This window comes from Myotis nattereri (assembly GCF_964212035.1).
Source record: "Myotis nattereri genome assembly, chromosome: 3".
In the NCBI taxonomy this organism is placed as follows: domain Eukaryota; kingdom Metazoa; phylum Chordata; class Mammalia; order Chiroptera; family Vespertilionidae; genus Myotis; species Myotis nattereri.
In genome coordinates this window covers 178,512,894-178,519,928 of record NC_138077.1, presented here as the reverse complement: position 1 = coordinate 178,519,928, position 7,035 = coordinate 178,512,894, and positions in this window count along the sequence as shown.

The following is a 7,035-nucleotide window of genomic DNA, read 5'->3' as shown; positions in this document are numbered from 1 at the left end:
GTGGCTTTGCTCAAGCTGGCACCTCTGGAATGCCGTTCCCACCCCCTTCACAGACCTGACGTCACACATCCCCAAGGCAGCTCAGGGCCGCTTTTAACATTACGCTTTTCGTCACTTCCTTCCCCTCCAAGGTGCCGCTAAAATAGTGCATCTGTGTCATGCGTGACTCACAATTTTTTGGTCTCTACCTGTTTCTCACCTTCACAAACTGAGCTTTAGAACAATCAATGTCTGATTCACTTTTATATTTCCAGTTTCCAGCATAATGCTTGGTGCATAATAGACACCCCAGTGTTTGTTGACCAAAGAATGAATGAAGAATGTAGGCAGAGGCTCACATACTCAGTAATGATCAAAGTCCAAATTGTGAGAGGTTGTTTGCATTGGGCTTGGCATGTGACTAAACTGTGATGTACTTTTTAAAAAAAATGATTTTAGAGAGACAGAGAAATATTGATTTTTTCCACTTTTTTATGCATTCATTGGTTGATTCTTCTATACGCTCTGACTAGGGATCAAACCCACAGCCTTGGCACATTGGGATGATGCTCTAACCCAGGGGTGGGCAAACTTTTTTTTTTAATAATTTTTTTAAAAATATATTTTATTGATTTTTTACAGAGAGGAAGGGAGAGAGATAGAGAGTTAGAAACATCGATGAGAGAGAAACATCGATCAGCTGCCTCCTGCACATCTCCTACTGGGGATGTGCCCGCAACCCAGGTACATGCCCTTGACCGGAATCAAACCTGGGACCTTTCAGTCCGCAGGCCGACGCTCTATCCGCTGAGCCAAACCGGTTTCGGCGGTGGGCAAACTTTTTGACTCGAGGGCCACAATGGGTTCTTAAACTGGACCGGAGGGCCAGAACAAAAGCATGGATGGAGTGTTTGTGTGAACTAATATAAATTCAAAGTAAACATCATTACATAAAAGGGTATGGTCTTTTTCTTCGGCCCGCGGGCCGTAGTTTGCCCACGGCTGCTCTAACCAACTGAACTACTGGGGCAGGGTCAAATTTTGATGTATTTTAAGTGTGAAACACAGTGGATTTCAAAATCCACTTAGTACAAAAAAAGAGAATGCAAAATATCTCTAATTATTATTTGGATTGCGTGTGAAGTGATAACATTTTGATATATTAGGTTAAGGAAAATATAGTATTAAAATTGATTTCACTTGCTTTATTTACCTTTTTATACTTTTTTTAAAATCCTCACCCAAGGATATTTTTCCATTAATTTTTAGAGAAAGTGGAAGAGAAAGGGAAAGACAGAGAGAAACATCCATGTGAGAGAAACACGTCGATTGGTTGCCTCCTGCATGCGTCCTGACCAGGACCTGGGCCAAGGAGGATCCTGCAACCGAGGTACATGCCCTTGACTGGAATCAAACCCGTGACCCTTCAGTTTGCAGACTCTATCCTCTGAGCCAAACCAGCTAGGGCTATTTACTTTTTAAATGTGGCTACTAAAAAAAATTTAAAATTTCAGATTTGTTTACATCATTTCTATAGCAGCTCCAATCAAGAGGACGTATGTGATTGGAGTAAGAGGTGAGGCACTGTGAAATGCCTTTCCTCTGGTTCTGTCAGAATTCAAATGTTGGAACTGTTAGGGCTTTGCTTTGCAAGCTCAGCCATCCTGAGTATTACTGGGGAATGAGGTAACCTGGAGAGTAAAGTTCAACCTAAAAATTAACATTGGACCAAAGTGTTCAGTGTCTTGTAGGAGAAACAAGAGGAATGACTGGTAATCAGAAGAGCTTCACACTTGGAAAGAGAAAGAGGAAGCCCTAGGAAGAACACAAGACTGATCTTTAGGGGACAACTCACCAAAAAGAAAAGGAATTAAAAAATACTCAGAACAATTGTTTATGCAGCATGAATGTTCTTATTCTCCCTTCCTGCCTACTCTATTCTTCTCTCGCCACAAACTCCAACCATTTGGGTGGCTATTATCTGGGCAAGACAAACAGTTACCATGAGTTGGGCCAGTTAATTCCTTTTATTTTTAACATACAGTAAAGTTGTTTATCTTCGTGTACAGTGTATGAATGTTAGCACATGTAAGGGTTCTTTTAACCACTAACACAATGAGGATACAGAATAGTCCCATCCCCCAAAAAACTCCCTCCCCAACCCCTTTGTAGTCATACCCTTGACTCAGAGTTGCTACTCATTGCCTCAATGACATCTTGGCAGACACAGTTCTTCCCGTCCTCTGCTTACTCTGTGTTGCCCAGATTAGCTTTTCTGGTGATGGCCAGAGTGGCCACCATTCTGGTGTTCCATCAGATATAGCAACATTCAGCAGAAGACGGAGACTCTGTTTAGATGGAAAGTAACTGTATCCACAGCACACTGATTCAGTGATTAGTGATGTGCAGAAATTGTGCAAAGTAATGGGGATATAGTAGTGAACTAGATACAGTCCTTGCCATGACAGATAATTGTGGGACATCTAGACAAATCAACAGGTAATGATAAATCAATGTGTTCAGTACTCTGAGAAGAAATTATTGGGTACTATGAAAGCACATGAAGACACACACACACACGGGAAGTCTTCTGAGAGTAATTGATTACTAAGCAGAGTCACTATAGGATGAATAGGAGTTAGTCAGGTGAAGGATTTGGGTTTAAAGGAGTCAGAACATGCCAGGAGAGGAATACTATGTGTGAAAGCCCAGAAGAGTGTGAGGGGATGTGGTATTTGGGAACTGAAAGGAATTTATACTGTACAGTATATACAATGGGCACTGTACAGGAAAGCACAGAGAAGAAAGTAAAAAAAACAACCAAAAACCTCAAATTTCATCATCCAGACATAACTGAACTTCACATATTCATGAGCATCCTTCTAAACCTGTCTATAGATGTACACACATATACATATATAATTTTATAAAACAAGATCGACTCAAATTGAGCTTTACAATTTACCTTTTAGAAAGTTAACCAGCCCTACCTGCTTTGGCTCAGTGGATAGAGTGTCGGCCGGGGGACTGAAGAGTCCCAGCTTTGAATCCAGTCAAGGGCACGTGCACAGGCTGCATGCTCAATCCCCAGTAGGGGGCGTGCAGGAGGCAGCCAATCAATGATTCTCATCATTGATGTTTCTATCTCTCTCCCTCTCCCTCTCTCTGAAATCAATAAAAAAAATAAAAATAAAAGCTCTAAAAATAAATAAATAAAAAGTTAACCATATGCTATTGACACTTTTGGATTCATTTTTTGTTTTGTTTTTTTGTTTGTTTGTTATTGTATTCCAATGTATCAATGTATATTTGTGTGAGTATATATAGGAGTTTGTGTATGAATACAGGTGTTTGTGTATATGTGTGTGCATGCATGTGTAGCTTAATTTATTCAATTAGTCCTCTACTGAAGGACATTTAAATTGTTTTCAAAGTTTTATGATGACGAGCAAAAGTTCCAGTGAATTTTCATTATCATACATGCAGGGTGTCCCCAAAAATGTATACACATTTTGAATAATTATTAATTCCAATGGGTTAAATCTGAAAAATAAAGAAACATCAATTGAGCTATCAACTGTTAAAGTGTTTTTCTGGGGTGTTTCTCAGCACCTAGAATGGTTCAGGAATGTGGAGAAAGGCTGTGAGTAAATTAATAAAGAGACTTGACATGAAATATAAATTTGGAAGGCATTTTGGGGAGCCACAGGAGACCTAGCTTTAGTAACCAAGTTCTCTCCATCTCTGGACCCCTAGCTCTTTATTATCACAAATTGCCCTAAAGCAAAGCAGATATACATATCAAAGGTAAGGTTTGGTATACAGTAGGCATCGCCAAGTTGGGGGAAACTGCCTTAGGCTGTCAGGCAGCAGGTAAAAATATATGCAAATCTTTAGGTTTGGGGAAATGCTTTCAGCTATTCCAGCAAGCAACAATATCATTAAGCCCTGCTGAATATAGAAGCCCATCAACCTTTTGAGGACTTCTTGCATTTTATTATGCCCTGCTGGAATTAGCTTCCAACAGTGTTTATACATTTTTTTTTTTGGCACACCCTATATTTTTGAACTTACAATTTTTTTTTCAATTGTTTTCGATTTTTTAAAAATATATTTTTAATTTCATAGATGAAGGGAGAGGGAGAGAGAAATAGAAACATCAATGATGAGACAGAATTATTGAATGACTGCCTCCTGCACATCCCCTACTGGATATAAAACCCACAACCCGGGCATATGCCCTTGACCCGAGTCAAACCTGGGACCTTTCAGTCCGAGGCCGACGCTCTATCCATTGAGCCAAACTGGCTAGGGCTCTTGTTTTCAATTTTTAAAATATTTTTATTTTTGTTGATTTCAGAGAGAAAGGGAGAGGGAGATAGAAACATCAATAATCAGAGAATCATTGATCGGCTGCCTCCTGCACGCCCCACACCGGGGATGAGCCCGCAACCTGAGCATACTAGTATGCCTTGACCGGGAATCCAACTGTGAACTAAGCCACGCTGACAGGCTTCAATTTCTTTTCTTATTTTAAAATCTATTGCCAAACCACAAGATATACAAACAGCAATCTCCGCACGTCCTTACTAACAGTATGGTGTCTCGCGTTTGTTCAGACAGTAGGACTTTCAGACACAGTGGCTGGCTACGCCATTTGGCCTCTCCGCATCTCCCACAGCACACGTGGAAGTAGTTTGCTGAAGACCAGCCAGCCACCACTCTCCTTTGCCAGCTGCTACAATGTCTAGTTCTCAGTGCTTTCTAGAGAGGAAAGATTGAAGCTGATGTTTCAGACTGACCAGTCTTGGCAAACGAGAGGCAGTCAGCAGAAATCGGGGGAGGAGCCATTTCTATCGCTGGCCTTGTTTTCACACTTCACTATGGTTCCCAAGGGCAGTTCTTGCAGCTCCTTTTGGCTACAGCCTCCTTTGTGCTCGGGTCAGCCACAAACTTTCTGACCAATGTTCTCATTCATTAAAAAAAATCAATGAATTAACCACTGAATATCCATTGCACAGAGTGATCATAAAGCCCCCACGCGTCAGCTTGTGACCCATAATTTATTTGTTTTAATATTTTTAACCTCTGCCTGCCTTGTGCCCAGCACATGGCCAGTGTCCCAAAGTCAACTGGTCCCCAGCTTGATTCTTTTTTCTTCTAATTTTTAAAAAATTGAATTGAGAGAGAGAGAGAGAGAGAGAGAGAGAGAGAGAGAGAGAGGCACCAATTTTTAACAAAATATATTTTATTTATTTTTTTACAGAGAGGGATAGAGTTAGAAACATCGATGAGAAAAATATCAATAAGCTGCCTCCTGCACCCTCCTACTGGGTATGTGCCCGCAACCAAGGTACATGCCCTTGACTGGAATCGAACCTGGGACCCTTGAGTCCCCAGACCGACACTCTATCCACTGAGCCAAACCGGTTAGGGTGAAGCACCAATTTTTTGTTCCACTTATTTATACATTCATTGGTTGATTCTTGTATCTGCCCTGACCGGGAATCAAGCCTACACCCTTGGTGTATTGGGATGATGCTCTAACTAACTGAGCTACCCGGCCAGGGCCCCAGCTTGATTCTTGAATCAGAATAACTTCAGTTTCTTCTAACAAAATCAGAATATCCCTTAAAGAATACTATTGGGAAATAAGCATCACATACAAGCAATAACATCTATATGCCTTCATTTGTTTAATGATCAAAAGTCTTTCCAGCAGCTCACTGTTAAAAACCCCAGGGAAGCCGAGTAGAGGGAAGATTAGCAGTACCAATCTCATTCTGATAGTTCTGGTTTGAAGCCCAGCTCTTTCATATATTAATCTTGGCAAGTTACCTAATTGTTCTAGATAAGTTCTGGCTTGCGGTAAGTTTCCAGTGACTATTATCTACCATTACCATTTCTCAACAGAATGGGGCAAATGTCCCTGATCATTTACTAAGCCTATGCCCTCGTTCCCTGGCCGAGATAAAGGGTTCCTAAGTCACAGACTACTGACTTAAATTGATGTGTAAAATCAAACCACTGACTTAATAAGCCTGGTGGTCTGACATTCGGAGGTGGTGGGTGGAGGAACAAGTTGCCACACAGAGAAGGGACAGCTGATGGGTGAGAGGGAACTGCAGAGGCAGCAGGGTGGCTACACAGCAACAGAAAAGCAGCCTGGGTCCGTTCACTGAGGGACAAAGTGTCCTCTCTCAGTGGCCTGCCAGAGGGCATGGTTGTGGGTTTGACAGCTCTTTATAGTAATAGATGTGTATAATGATCATTAGAAGCATCAATAAAAAGTCGAATATGTCTGAGTAAGCTGTTCAGCCAGGCAACGGGGTGTGTAATGTCTTTTTAAAAGACACCTGAGCTTAATTAACTTTGGAAGAGAAACCACTTAGTCTAAACTCTTTCCGGCCCAGGAGCAGCATGTTCTCCAGTTAAGAAGTATATGGTCCAAAAGGATGTTTAAAAATCAAGGACCATTCTAGGGCCAACTTGTTATTTTGTCATGTAAAGAAACCAAGAAACAAACCAACAAAAGAACCACCACCTACTGTCATTATCTTTCCAAAAAAGAAGGGGAATTTCAATGTCAGAAAAAGTCTGAAGGTCACAGTCTTGGCATAAAGGGCAACCCTTCGAGCTGAGAGCATGAGGCACTGAGAAACACTGGGAGCGTTCCACAGCTTTTCTGACTGTGTTGTGACTTTGGGGAGCATGGTTGTGGACCAACCAAACGGGCCTGGAGTTCAGAAAGTGCTGCACTCTAAAGCTGTGGTTCTCAAAGTGCGGGCACCGGGCCAGCCCCAGCAGCAGCTCGAGAACTGGTTGGAGATGCAAACTCTCAGCCCCGCTGCCCCCCAAGCAAGCATTCTGGATGTGATCCCAGCAACCTGTGTTTTAACAAGTCCTCGCGTGATTCTGACACACCCAGGGCTGAGAGCCACTGCTGTAAATTGTCCCTTCTAGACGGATTGCACCCACCTTTTCTGGAAAACCGCCAGTGGCAGGATTCCGCCACCTTGCAAAGAAGGCTGTTCCCATGTGAGCCACCACAGTGGC